General features: G+C 35.8%; 1 protein-coding gene across 4 annotated transcripts in view; it reads right to left on the bottom strand.

Annotated features, from left to right (window-relative positions):
- MRPS27 (mitochondrial ribosomal protein S27) overlaps positions 1–16,264 on the bottom strand; it is a 90,914-nt gene that overhangs the window by 38,320 nt on the left and 36,330 nt on the right. The window lies entirely within an intron of this gene.

The raw sequence follows: 16,264 nt of genomic DNA, 5'->3' as shown, positions 1-16,264 counted from the left end.
GGCAAGGCATCCTATTATAAGAATAATGGAGAGCTGGAAAGGAACTCTTCAAAGTAGCCAGTCAATCCTTTCACTTTCTTCACTACAAAGTGAGGTTGGAACGATCATGTAAACTTGGCCAAGAGCTCTTTGACAATTTTATTTTGTAAATTATATTAACTAGCCTTAATGTACTGCCCTCTTTCTTTTCTCTCAGCAATCCCAATGCTAAGTCATTTGGCACTGTAGTGAGTAGAACTGCAGAAATATAAGGGTGAGGCAGAGTGGAAGCAGTTCAGAAAGAAGCCTCTCAGAGGAGAGGAAATTATTCCATGTGCTATGATTTTAGGCATTTGCCTAAGTGATCTTCAAAACAATGAGTCTATTATAATGCTCATTTTCCCATAAAACCTCTACCAGTTCTGTACTCAGTGCCTCCATGCTGATTCATGCTGTATTATCAGATCTCAAGAATAAAATGAAAACATGAGACTCCTTAAAGACTAATGCATTAGAGGACATTATTATTCTTATAAGATGCTATGGTGTGTTCCTGTACAGAACAACCAGACATGCCATCCTTGATAAGCTTAGGATTTAAGGCAGTCCCTAAGATAATTTCCAAAAGAAATATAAATGTAAGAATAAATACAGTATATGTGCAATTATGTGTTATTTATATACCATTGACAGGAAGGAGACTCACCCACAGGTAACCCACAAGGTATCCAAAGCCGTTCCTAAAGCTTCAGCTTTGATTCTCTATCTCCCACACCAGTCTACTTATAACTGTAATGATTTTTGGTGGAATTTTCATATAACTATACTCTATTACAAATAGCTATATACCTTTGGAAAAGTCTTTTATTCCTTTTGACATAGTTTCTAGCTCTGTAAATTAGATTATCTTGAACATTCCAAATAGACTACGAATCTATAATATAACACTGTCTTTGAAGGTCCACAAACGCTTAGACTATTCTCCCTACACTAAAATGAATATAGACTTTTCCCCCCATGGCTAGTAAGTCTTTCTCTTCTGTCACTATGGGCTGCTAGGGAGGAGCTGACCACTATGCCTGCTACTTTCACCCACAATCCTGAATCAATTGAATCCACTGAGTCAACTGAATTATAGCTCCATTGCTCCCATGTAGATTCATGTGCATTCATTTTATGGGTAGCCTGTTTCAGAAGACCAAAATTTCATATCCCAGGCTATGGTGGGAAGAATAAGAATTGGATTTTTGTGACACTCCAAACAGCAGTAGTAGGGTTTCACCATTGTTATTATTTATTCAGTGTGGATTGGCGTGGTGGTGGTAAAGAGAAGACATTTTAGAATTGGCTGTCTCAGTTAAGATGGGATTTTGTGATTATTTAGAGTAGCAGCATGTACTGCTTATCCACCCAAGGAGTTGGTCTACAAGAAGGTCAAAGACTTGGAGAGTCCCTGTTACCATAGCACTTCGAAGATCAAAAGTCCTCGACAAAGGGAGATGACATCAAAGAACTCTGACCTACTATATATAAAATAGGTAACTAATAAGGACATACTGTATAGCACAGGGAACTCTACTCAATACTCTGTAATGACCTATATGGGAAAAGAATCTAAAAAAGAGTGGATGTATGTATAACTGATTCACTTTGCTGTACAGCAGAAAGTACACAACACTGTAAATCAACTATACTCAAATAAAATTTTAAAACAACAGAAAACCAAAAAAACCCCAAACCTCTCCCAAAAAACCAAAGAACTCTGACCAGAGAAGCTACAAGGAAAGCCCATGTATCTAAGTGAATGGAGCTACTGTTCCGAAATGCACTTATGTCTACTGTGTGATATAAAGAAGCCTACCATGTTTTCTCATTTTTAGAGGCTTAAAAAGCAAAAGGAAACAAGAGATTTCATGCTTTCTTTGATCTCAGCTGAATATGAACCATTTCGTCATCATGATTTCAACAACTAAATACCTCAGGTGAGTATGTAGGTAATAAAAAAGCTTAGCTGAAAACATAGGCAGAACACTCTTTGACATAAATCACAGCAATATATTTTTGGAACTGTCTCCTAGAGTAATGGAAATAAAAGCAAAAATAAACAGATGGGACATAATTAAACTTAAAAGCTTTTGCACAGCAAAGGAAACCATAAACAAAACCAAAAGACAACCCACAGAATGGGAGAAATGGACTTAATTGATATTTATAGAGCATTCCATCCAAAAGCAGCAGAATACACATTCTTCTCAAGTGTACATGGAACATTCTCTGGGATTGATCACATGCTGGGCCACAAAGCAAGCGTCAGTAAATTTAAGAAAACTGAAATCATATCAAGCATCTTTTCCGACCACAATGCTATGAGATTAGAAATCAACTACAAGTAAAACACTGTAAAAAACACAAACACGTGAAGGCTAAACAATATGCTACTAAACAACCAATGGATCACTGAAGAAATCAAAGAGGAAATCAAAAAATACCTGTAGAGAATTGAAAATGAAAGCATGACAATCCAAAACCTATGAGACACAGCAAAAGCAGTTCTAAGAGGGAAATTCATAGCAATATAAGCTTACCTAAGGAAACAAAAAAAATCTCCGATAAACAACCTAACCTTATACCTACAGCAACTAAAGAACAAACCAAACCCAAAGTTAGTAGAAGGAAAGAAATCATAAAGATCAGAGCAGAGATAAATGAAATAGAAACAAAAAAAAAGTAGAAAAGATCAATGAAACTAAAAGCTGGTTCTTTGAGAAGATAAACAAAGTTGATAAACCACTGGCCAGACTCACTACGAGGGAGATGGCTCAAATCAATAAAATTAGAAATGAAAAAGGAGAAGTTACAACTGACACCACAGAAATACGATGGATCATAAAATACTACTACAAACAACTATATGCCAATAAAATGTACAACCTAGAAGAAATGGACAAATTCTTATAAACATACAACCTCCCAAGACTGAATCAGGAAGAAATAGAAAATATGAACAGACCAATCACAAGCACAAAAATTGAAACAGTGATTAAAAAACTCCAAACAAAAGTCCAGGACCAGATGGCTTCACAGGCGAATTCTTTCAAACATTTAGAGAAGAGTTAACACCTATCCTTCTGAAACTATTCCAAACAATTGCAGAGGAAAGAACACTCCCAAGCTCATTCTATGAGGCCACCATCACCCTGATACCAAAACCAGACAAAGATACCACAGAAAAAGAAAATTACAGGCCAATATCAATGATGAACATAGATGCAAAAATCCTCAACAAAATACCAGCAAACTGACTCCAACAATACATTAAAAGGATCATACACCATGATCAAGTTGGGTTTATCCCAGGAATGCAAGGATTCTTCAATATCCCCAAATCAATCATGTGATACACCACATTAACAAACTGAACAATAAAAACCATAGGATCATCTCAATAGATGCAGAAAAAGCTTTTGACAAAATTCAACACCCATTTATGATAAAAGCTCTCCAGAAAGTGGGAAGACAGAGAACCTACCTCAACACAAGAAAGGCCATCTATGACAAACGCACAGCAAACATCATTCTCAATGGTGAAAAGCTGAAAGCATTCCCTCTGAGATCAGAAACAAGACAAGGATGTCCACTCTTGCCACTTTTATTCAACATGGTTTTGAAAGTCATAGTCATAGCAATCAAAGAATAAAAAGAAAAGAAATTCAAATTGGAAAAAGTAAAACTGTCATTGTTTGCAGATGACATGATACTCTACATAGAAAATCCTGTAGATGCTACCAGAAAACTACTAGAGCTCATCAGTTCGGTAAAGTTGCAGGATACAAAATTAATACACAGATATCACTTGCATTCCTACACACTAACTGTGAAAGATCAGAAAGAGAAATTAAGGAAACAATCCCATTTACCATCACATCAAAAAGAATAAAATACCTAGGAATAAACCTACCTAAGGAGACAAAAGACCTTTACTCTAAAAATTAAAAGACACTGATGAAAGAAATCAAAGACAACACAAACAGATGGAAGGATATACCATGTTCTTGGACTGGAAGAATCAATATTGTCAAAATGACTATACTACCCAAGGCAATCTACAGATTCAATGTAATCCTTATCAAATTACCAATGGCATTTTTCACAGAACTAGAGCAAAAAATTTTTAAATTTATATGGAAACACAAAATACCCTAAATAGCCAAAGCAATCTGGAGAATGAAAAGCAGAGCTGGAGGAATCAGACTCCCTGACTTCAGACTATACTACAAAGCTACAGTAATCAAAACAGTATGGTACTGACACAAAAACAGAAATACAGATCAATGGAACAGGATACAAAGCCCAGAAATAAACCCACACACCTATGGTCAATGAATCTACAACAAAGGAAGCAAAAATATACAATGGAGAAAAGACAGTCTCTACAATAAGTGGTGCTGGGGAAACTGGACAGCTACATGTAAAAGAATGAATTTAGAACATTCTCTAACACCATGCACCAAAATAAACTCGAAATGGATCAAAGGCCTAAGGGAAACTGGACAGCTACATGTAAAAGAATGAATTTAGAACATTCTCTAACACGATACACCAAAATAAACTCGAAGTGGATCAAAGGCCTAAATGTAAGGCTGGACACTATAAAACTCTTAGAGGAAAACATCTTTGATTTAAATCGCAGTATTATCTTTTTTGATCCACCTCCTAGAATAATGAAAATAAAAAATAAACAAATGGGACCTAATTAAACTTAAAAGCTTCTGCACAGCAAAGGAAACCATCAACAAAACGAAAAGACAACCCACAGAGTGGGAGAAAATCTTTGCAAACGAAGTGACCAACAAGGGATTAATCTCCAAAATATACAAACACCTCATGCAGCTCTATAACAAAAAAAAAAACAACCCAAACAAAAAATGGGCAGAAGGTCCAAATAGTCCTTTCTCCAAAGATGACAGATGGCCAAAAAGCACATGAAAAGATGCTCAACATCACCAATTTTCAGAGAAATGCAAATCAAAACTACAATGAGGTATCACCTCACACCTCACACATGGTCAGAATGGCCATCATCAAAAAGTCTACAAAAAATAAATGCTGGAGAGGGTGTGAAGAAAAGGGAACCCTCCTTCACTGTTGTGGGAATGTAAATTGGTACAGCCACTATGGAGAACAGTATGGAGGTTCCCTAAAAAACTGAAAGTAGAACTACCATATGATCCAGCAATCCCACTCCTGGGCATATATCTGGAGAAACCCATAATTCGAAAAGATACATGCACCCCAATGTGCACTGAAGCACTATTTACAACAGCCAAGACATGGAAGCAACCTAAATGCCCAATGACAGGAATGGATAAAGAAGACGTGGTACATATATACAATGGAATATTACTCAGCCATTAAAAAATGAAATAATGCCATTTGCAGCAACATGGATGGACCTAGAGATTCTTATATTAAGTGAAGTAAGTCAGATAGAGAAAGACAAGTATCATATAATATCACTCATATGTGGAATCTGATTTTTAAAAATGATAAAAATAAACTCATTTATGAAACAGACTTATAGATGTCAAAAACCAACTTATGGTTACCAAAGGGGAAACATGGAGGGGAGGGATAAGTCAGGAGCCTGGGACTAACATACACACACTACCATATATAAGATAGGTAACCAACAAGGACCTATCGTATAGCACAGGGAATTCTACTCAGTATTCTGTGAAATAACCTACATGAGAAAAGAAACTGAAAAAAGAATGAATATATGTATATGTATAATTGAATCACTTTGCTGTACACCTGAAGCTAATACAACACTGTAAATCAGTGTAAATTTATACTCTGATAAAGTTACATATATATAAAAAGAAAACCTCTATACTAGTCATGAACAACAGTATTGAACCAATTCTCCATAATGAATGGGGTGACAAAAGCAAGTAGATGGAAGAAAAGGAGAAGAGAGTTCCATCTTCTTGATGGAAGGGAGAATGATGGAATTCCATTTCATAGGAATTCTCCAAGAAACAAAGTGACAGTTCTTTATGCCTGTGTGATGGTGAATTTTATATGTCAACTTGATGAGGCCACAGGATACCCAGATATTTGGTTAAATATTATTCTGGTGTGTAAAAGAGTGTTTCTGGATGCGATTAACACTTGAATCAGTAGACTGAGAAAAACAAATTGCTTCTCCAATGTACATGGGTCTCATTCAATCTGTTGAAATCCTTTTTTTTTCACTTCACTGTATGAAGTACATATAGTGGAGTATTTTCAGCCATAAAAAGGAATGAAGTATTGATACATGATACAAATGGATGAACTTTGAAAACATTATTCTAAGCAAAAGAAACCAGACACAAAAGGTCACATATTGTATGATTCTATTTACATGAATAGTCCAGAACAGATAAATCCATAGAAACAGAAAGTAGAGTATGGTTGCCATGGGCTAGAGGGAGGGTGTAATGAGGAATAATAGCTTAACCCTTTTGGGGTGACAAAAATGTTCTGGAACCAGATAAAGGTGGTTACTGTACAACACTGTGAACAAACTCAATGCCACTGAACTGTTCACTTTACAGTGAAAATGGTATATTTTCTTTTATGTGAATTTCATTAAAAAAAAAAAGAGAGAAAGAGAGAATGAGTATGATGGGTTGAATTGTGTCCCCTCCCCGCAAAAGATATGTTGAAGTCCTAACCTCCAGTACCTGTGAATGTGACCTTATTTGGAAAAAGGTCTTTGCAGATGTAATCAAGTTAAGATGAGGTCATTAGGGGAGGCCCTTCTAAGGACAACTGGTGTCCTTAGAAGAAGAGGACAAGACACACACACACACACACACACACACACACACACACACAAAGGAGAATGCCATGTGATGACAAAGGCAGAGACTAGAGCAATATATCTACAAGCCAAGAAACACCAAAGATTGCTCGCAACACCAGAAGCCAAGAGGAGGGTATGGAACAGATTCTCTCTTAGAACCTTTAGAGAGAGTATGATACCTACTGACACCTTGATTTCGCATTTCCAACAAGAATTGTGAGAGAATCGATTTCCATTGTTTTAAGCCACCTAGTTTGTTGTAATTTGTTACAGCAGCCCTATGAAACTAGTTATAAAGGAAAAAACAAGGTAGGTGGTAGGCTTCGAGAAGGAAATAATTATAAGATGGAATAGCAACTAGACTGTGAGGAGAGCTCAGACATGAGGTTCAGGGTACTTCTATGGGGAGAACTGGAAAAAAATGATTCTGATCTTGCAGCTTAAGATGGTGGTACAATTTCAAGAAAGAAGAGTTGCAGATACTCATTTATTTATTTAACAGGCAATTACTGAACATTTATTGCATGCAGAATAATTTTTAAGGCCCTTTGCTAATTATCAAGTTTTATTAGATAAGGTTTACTCAAAATGCAGACAATCTCACAAAGCTGGGTCACATGTGATCAGTGTAACCTGAGTAATGCAAGCTAAGTTCTACCAGTGGGCAAGTCAGGGGTTACTGCTGGCTGGAGTGATCTGAAATGGCATCATGGAGTCTGGCCACTTAAGATCTGGCAGACTTTTAAAAGGAAAGGAATTAATCCCCAGGGCAAGAGCAGGGACCAATTTACAGATCAAATACAATTAATACTCATTAAGCAAAACTGAATGACAGGAAAGATAATTCCATAAATGTAGGGTTTATGTTAGGGATTAGTGATATCTGGCTGGAAAATTAGGCTGGCACCAAATTCTATAAACAGTCTGGGCTATATTTGAAATATGTGGCATCAGGATCAGGAATGACCCTTAGGGGATGGAAAGGCTTGGGTAATCATTTTATTCTTCTAACTTTGAATCTAGTATATGATAGTGGACCTACTGATGATAGTGAGAACATATGAGTCACAAAGTTTTATCACCTTACAATAGTTTACTTGGACAGATGCCTCATAGAGTCATAAAATAAGTGAATGATGATGTTCACATCTCTATTTTACAAATGGGAATTGTAAATCTAAGGAGCCACGAATATAACTTGTAAAACACAGCAATATCTAGTGTCTTAATTGAAAAAGGAGGCTGATTCTGTTATAAAAACCAAGAATATGACTTCAAGTAGACTATGACATTAACTAAAGTCAAATATCTTATTTGAAACTAAAGATCAGACTACTAAAGTGAAAGCAGGATTCTGATTTGAAATTCGTTAATGATATTTTCTCTTCTTTGAAGGTTTGCTATGAACAAAATTTGAATATAGACACTTGAAATAAAAATAGAAAACAGGTTAGAGCTTGACCTAGGATGATATTCCATAGAACAGAGAAGGGAAGACACAAGAACGTGAAGGGAGAAGTCAGAGGCCTCAGTGAAGATGATAAAAAGTGAACCACAGATGCTAGGATATTATTATCATGGAGCTGAAAAGACATTGAGGCTAGGAAATTAGATATCCACTTTGCCTCCTCCTCCTACTTCTAAGACCCACTTCTTCCTTTTCTGACCAACTCCTAATGTGATAAGATGTGTGTATCTATCTATATCAGCTTCCCTCGAGAATCGCTAGATGTAGTATACACGACTGCCCCAACTCCTAACCCAGGTAAAGAAGTTGAACAGCAACTTCCCGTGGCCTGAATTTGAACAAAAGTCAAGTTCCCAAAGTGGCACCATGTGCTTTTTCATGTTCTATGTATCTGCTGCCGACTCAGTTCCTAGCTATAGGAAGAGAAATGACAAAATGTTATTGAACTGCAGGAGAAGGAACTCCTACAGCAATACAGAAGGAGCCAGAAATGTGCTATGTGTTACCTTTAGGTTCATGAACCTTTCCTCACGTTAGAAAACATGCTGAAGTTTAAGGCAAAGAGTCCCCAAACCTTCCCAACGTGGGTCACAGAGCTCTAGGGAAAGCCATCTAGACACTGGAGCCCCTATAGAATACGTAACGTTTCCAAAGCATTCCTACATGACCTTCTATCTTTATTTTAAAGATGAGAAGACTGAGGTCAGCAAGGCTAAGTGACCTGACAAGGATCAGACTATAAAAACCATTTTGGTGGAACTACATGGAACTCGCAGTCCAGGGCTTACTGTCAGCCCACACCACGTCCCTAGACTGATATTCTGTTTCACGGTGAAACTTATTTGAAATTGCCTAAATATTTGTCCTTACTTGCTCAAACAATGGGTTCAAACAGAGGAAGAGAAAGTGTACGTGGTCAGGGTTTTAAATGACATTAATTTGCTTTTGGACTTCATTCAACAAATATTTATTGAGGCTCAACTATGTTCCAGGCACATGTAACTGCTGGGAATACAAAATCAAATAAGATAGAATCATTATCCTTAAAAAGTTCACCTTAGATTGGTTGTTCTCCAGAAGCACATTTTGTCTAAAGTCAAAAATGTCAGCAGTCAAAATCAAATTTACTGCTGCCAAAGATGCAGATATCAAAACAAAAAGAATCCGTACTACCTTGCTGTAATAAGATATCAGGATCTTAAAAAAAAAAAAAATGTGTGCTCAGATACTGCTTTCCAAATACATATCCAGATGAAATGAACTATGTGAATCACTACCAAGCACTTGGCCAAAAAATTCTAACAGCAGAGCCCAAATGATTACACTCTACAAAGAAAATACTTAGAAATGAAAAAAGAGAGAAGGAAAAAAATTACATAAAGGCATTTATAACTACTTTCACACTGACTCCAACCTCAACAAACATGGACACCAAAACTAGCCTCAGGAGTCTCCCGACTTGGTTTCAAACCTGTATTCTATTCAGAGTTAAAAGTTCCTTCTACGGTGGGGAAAGATCTTCCTAAAAAAGATCTTAAAGTCAGCTCCTTAAAATGTAATAAAATTTTGGAATCATAAACATGACAATTTATCATTGGACTGTATCAGAATATAACCTTACTCTTAAAATCATTCTTTCTTTCAATCTTCTAAAAGCCCAGCGGCTTACAGACACATCTACTAGCGAATCAAAACAAATACCAGGCAACTTTTGCCTTTGTCCTTAAAAAGATTTTATTATTCTCTTTACCCCATGAGTGTTTCTGAGTAGGAAGAAGAGTGTTTTGGCACCACTAGGGAAGGTGATATGAACACCTAGCCAGAAATATGAGAGTGTACTTTCAGGAGGATGAAACATACCACCACGATTTCACGATAATTTAAATTTAACTTGTCTGGATGTTTGCGGAGCTGACAAATAATGTTTTTATGAGATTAGGTGATATGGGAAATAAGTGTTCTTTCAGGCTTAGAGGAAGAACCAGAACTTCAAAAGATCTAGGATCAAGGTCCTCTGCTGTCACTCACTAGCCGTTTGACTTCGGAAAAGTTTCTCCCCTGGTTTACATCCTTTATCTACAAAAGAAGGGCAAAAACAATATCTGCCCTTTCTGTTTTGCAGGCTCTTATATTAGGATGATAAACAAAAATGAGATGACAATGTACTTTTGTAGAGATAAAAGTAATTACTATTTGACCTTTATTTTGATGATCCACAATGTCACTCCAATTGACAGGAGGCTAAATGGACTTTTGAGAGGTTTGTTCACTCTCATCCCAATCTGACTGAGCATTCCCAAAGGCAGGGAGTCAGTGTGATCAGTCACTTGTACTCCCACTTAAGGAAGCACATTACTGAATGATGTAACTAGCCAGCTCTGGAGCCAGCAGCTCAGATGGGAAGGAGAAGGCAAGGGAAGGAATATGCATCTGGCTTTCTTGCTAATTCTTTCATTGACTACATTATTTGTATGGTGCAGTGCAATTCAAGACTGTTATGTACAGGTTTGCTTTGTAAAGTGGCCCAAAGTTAGGAACAGGGGCTAAAATCAGTCCTAGCAACTACGTAATCAAGTACAAGGTTGCCTCTTTCAGAAAAAGGTGCTTTTTCTCTAATCTATCTGTCTAGAAGAAGTAATCTTTTTCTTATTTGCACAAAGATGCCCTAAATGCTCTTTGAGGTTCTGGTCACATACCTGAGACTTTCAACCATCACTTGAGTCTCCCCACTAGGGAGAGGAAAGATGGAATGTATATTCAATAAGGTACTTGGAAAATATTTCCATTAATAAGGTTGTTAAACACAGGAGAAAGGGGAATAATGGAGGCTGAGCAAAGAGGTGGACAAAACTGTGGACTTTTTCCTCAGATATTAAAACAGAGTAAGAAGCCACAATAATTAAAGCAAACGTGACTCTAATGGATGAAAAGGCAGATCAGTGGAACAACAAAGAAGGTTTAGAAACAGGCCCTAACTTAAACAAGAAATTAGTACATGATAAGGCAGCATTTTATATCAGTAGGCAAAACATGGGTTATTCAATAAATGGCATTAGGATAACTGGTTAGCCATTTGCTTTAGGCATGGGTGGGGGTATGTGTATGTATGACTCTGTACCTCACATAAGTAAACCAAAATAAACTCCAGACAAATTGTATATTTACACATTAAAAACAAAAGCACACATTCACTGATGGAAAATATGGAAAAATTTCTTGGAATAGAGTGTCACTCTTAGTCTGATGCAAAAGCCATAGAAGAAATAAATTCAATTACATAAAAAATTTAAACGTTTACATAGCAAAAACTATCATAAAAGTAATTAAAAAACAAAACCAAAAAGGAATAAGAAAAATATTCATCAATCCAAGGTTATTCCCTAACAGTGAGAGGTCGTACAAATCAATGAAAGACTAACAACTCCGCAGAAAGGATAAAAGATAAGAAAGTTCACAGAAATATGAAAGACACTTCAGCATGTAAGAACATGTCAACTTCACCAATAATAAAAAAAAGATGCAAAATAAAACTACATTGAGAAGCCATATATCTGTTCAAAATATCAATTTGAAATTTAAAATCTTAAGAAGAAAACTCCAGGCCCACATGACTTCACTGGTGAATGCTATCAAATATGGAAGAAATAATATAAATCTTATACAAAAATTTCAGATAATAAAAGGAAAGAACACTTTCCAATACACTTTATGACATCATATAATCCTGACGCCAAAACCACACAAGGATGTTACAAGCAAAGAAATTTAGAGACCAGTATTACTAACAACACAGACACAAATATGTCTAATAAATATTAACAAACTAAGAATATATCCAGACAGTACATTCTTGGGAGTTTACCCCAAGAATGCGAGGCTGGATTAACATTTGAAAACCAATCAAAGTAATTCAGTATCATAACAGAATGGAGGAGAAAACCCATATGATAGCCTCTATATTTGTAGAAAAAGTGTTTAACACAATTTAGCATCCATTCATGATAAAAAAGTCAAGAAACTAGGAATAAAAGTGAATTCCCCTGGATAAAAGGGCACTTATGAAAAATCTACAGTTAACATCAGTCTTAATGGTGAAATATTAAACACTTTCTGCCAAGATTTGAAACAAAAGCAAGGATATCTGCTTCCACTACTTTTATTCAACATTGTATTGGAGGTCTTAGTGCAGTAAGGCAAGAAAAAAATTAAAAGGTCTATAATTTGGAAAGAAAGACATAAATGTATTTCTATTCACAGACAACATGACTGTAGATTCCTTAGTGTTTTCTACATATCCAAACAACTACTAGAGCTAATAAGTGAATTTATCAAGTTCTTGAGATACAAGGGTCAAGATACAAAAATCAATTGCATTTATATACAGTAGCAAACAACTGGAAAATAAAATTTAGAAAAATAACATCAAAACCCATAAAGCACTTTGAAATAAATTTAACACAAGATTTACAAGATACCTACAATGAAATTTATAAAACACTGCTAAAAGCAAAAAACGACCTAAAAAGGGCAGGAGGGGCGGGCAGTGGGAGAAACCACATTTTTAGAATGGAACTCAGTATTTTATGACATCATATTAAGACCTAATTAAGAGGTCAATTCTTCTTAAAATGATCTATAGATTTAACAAAATCCCAAACAGAATCCCAGCGGGCCTGTGTAACAGAAACTGACAATCTAGTTCTAGTATATGGAAAGGTAAAGAACCTAAATAACCATAATAATATTGAAAAAGAACAAAGCTGAAAGACTCCAGCATCTGGCTTTAGAACACAGTTAATTAAGAGTGTGGCATTAGCATCTGGATAGACAGATCAATGGAAAAGAAGACAGAAAACAGAAACATTCATACTGAAGAAATGAATGTTAACACTTATCTTACACCATACAAAGAATTAGAGATCTAAAATTAAATTGAAACTACAATTTAAAATTATAATGTTTTAAAGAAGAAAACAGAAGAATATCTATGACCAAGGGATAGGCAATAACTACTTAGGACACAGAAAACAATAACCATAAAAGATTGCTAAATTAGATTTCATCAAAATTAAAAACTTCTGCTCATCAAAACACGCCTTTAAGAAACTAAAGAGAAAAGCTTACATTAGGAGAAAATATCTGCAAAACATCTATGACAAAGAATAATGAGAACAGGATTTCTTACTGTCAGAAGGGAATTACAAAATAAGGTAAAGGGTAAGATTAAAATGAAACCTGAAGTGTTAGACTGGAATTGCAGGCACCACCAAGAAGATGGTTTAAATATACATATACAGATGACAGGCAGATGAATGGATAGATTGATTTTCTAGCTCTGACCACTAAGAAAGCCTGGGAACAATGACACTCCAGTAGCAATGAGCACACCTGACATCCAGATTTTGACTTCAGAATACCTTTCTCCTCTAAAAAGAACCAGGGCTCTTCGGCAAATTGGCTAATTCCAGGACTAGGGCAGGGAAAGTATAAAATAAAACTAAAATATCTTCTTATACTAGTAAATAAGAAAATGCTCAAAGAATGATGGAGATAGAACAATGCAAGAGAGATGGTCTCCTACTGAAAGAATCTGGCATACGCTGAGCATCAAAACAAGTAGTAGATCAGAACTAACTGAATAAAATAAAATCAAGAGTCCTTATAACAGAAATAGATGAATAAATAAATGAAGGGAAAGGACAAGTTCTTTCCTACAATAGAATGCTAATTAAAATTTAGACAGAATGATGCAACTAGAAAATCAATATTAGTGGGTGAAAGTTTAATGAGGAACAGGATATTTCATAATCTCAAGTATCTCCCCACACATTACTTACTAATTACAAAGGGAAAAACAATGAATTTATAGTGGCCATATCTGGCAGATACCGCCTTAATAAAGTGATCAAAATTAACATCACCAGTATAGGAATGAACCATCAATATGCATCTCCTCATAAAGATGCACTGAGAAGAACACAACATCACTTCCGTGGTACTCCCATTCACAAACTCCTCCCTTCCATGGAAATACCAGAAATTTTTGGTAGAACTGAAGGACATTCTACAGAATAACAGGCCTATGCTCTTAAAAAATGTCAAGGTCAAGAAACACATGTACACGCACACACACATACACACACCCCTCCAAAGGCTGAGGAACTGTTTCAAATTAAAGGAGACTAAAGAGATATGGCAACTAAATATACTGTATGATCCTGGTTTGGATCCTGGATAAGGAAAAAAATATATATCCATACACAACATTAAGGAGGCAACTGACAAAATCTGAATATGGACTGTATATCAGATCATACTATTGTATTACTGTTAAATGTTCTGATTTCAATCATTGTATAGTGGTTATGGAAGAGAAATGCTTAAATAAAAGGTCAAGTAATCAATATCAATATTCATGTGAGTTGGTATCTATCAGTTAACAAGGTCATCTTTCTTCTTCTGGAACCTGTGTGAAAAAGGAGCACATGCCAGCCACCTGCTGTTATCCAGCATTTGTCACAGGACTGATGATAATTATATCTGTGCTCACCCTGGATACAAAACAGCCACCCAACTGATTGCTTCTCCTCGCGCTCCATTGCAAAATCAGACAGCTTAGGAGTTAGTTTCAGCTATAGTCTCTACTTTTTCCCCTCAAAACAAAACAAAACAAAACAGTAAGAATGGATGAAATGATACAACAGGATGTTTCCCTCTGAAAATCTTAAGGACAGGGAAGTAGGTGAGAGTGGAGATCAAGGGTTGGCAAACTAGGGCCTATGGGCCACATCCAACCCTCAGCCTGTTGCTGTACACGCATGAACTAAAATTAGTTTTTATATTTTAAAGTGGTTGTATATAGAAAAGAGCCATATCAGGCCTGAGACTGTTATTCTTAGAAAGAGGGTAGTTATCTGGCCCAAGCTGGCCCAAACATATTATTACCCCGTCCTGCCAAAGTGAACTCTGACCCAAGTGGGGCCAGCCCTACCTCAAGATTTTTCTGAGAAGGAATTAGCCTCAAATCTGTTCAAATGTGTATTCTAACAAATGTGAAAAGATTTTTTTTTCTGTGTGGTGGGAGAAGATATTAAAACATTATGAAGTATTTTAAACATTCAGAAAAGTATAGAGCATATAACATTCATGTACCTGACTACCTACCTTCATCAAATTCTAAAATCTTGTCACACTTACTTCAGACTTTTTTCTTTTTTACAAAACAGAGTATTATAAATACAGTGGAAGCTCCCCTATATACATCTCCTGATCTTATTTCTACCCCACTGTCCTTCTTCACAGGTAAATAACATCCTGAATTTTTTGTTTATCATTCTTGGGCACTTTTTTACACTCTTACACTTCATATAGGTATCCATATACACACATAAGCTATGGCATTGCTTTACATGTTTTCAAACGACATAACTGGTATCATATTGTATGTATGATTCTTCACCATGCTATTTTTAACTCATTATGTTTTTAAGAGAACCATGCTTTAAAAAAAAAAAAAGAACCATGCTTTAGCTCCTTCTTTCTAACTGCTATATGCTATTCCACTTTGTCTACTTTCCTGTTGATGAACATTGAAGTTGCTTCCAGATTTTTACTATTAGGGACAATGCTACAATGAATAATCTTAGAAGTTAATCCTTGTGCATGCCAGAGTTTCTTTGAAGTATATACCTAGGAGTAAAATGCTGAGTAGAAGACCATGCCCATCCTCACTTTTACCTCATATTGCCAAACTGCTCTTTAAGATGCTATACAACTTTCAACTCTCACTAGCATCAGTTCCTGTACCTCCTCTACTTTGCCACAATTATTACTGTTATAACTCTTTGTTTTCACATCTGATGATTGTGAAAGTATATAGCATTTTAATCTGCAACTTAAATGTTACTAATGAGTGAGCATCTTTTCATATATTTATAACCACTCTGATTTTTTATTCTGTGAAT

This window comes from Orcinus orca, chromosome 3 (genome assembly GCF_937001465.1).
Source record: "Orcinus orca chromosome 3, mOrcOrc1.1, whole genome shotgun sequence".
NCBI lineage: Eukaryota > Metazoa > Chordata > Mammalia > Artiodactyla > Delphinidae > Orcinus > Orcinus orca.
The sequence above is the reverse complement of the archived record's forward strand: the minus strand, read 5'-3'. Positions and strand labels throughout refer to the sequence as shown.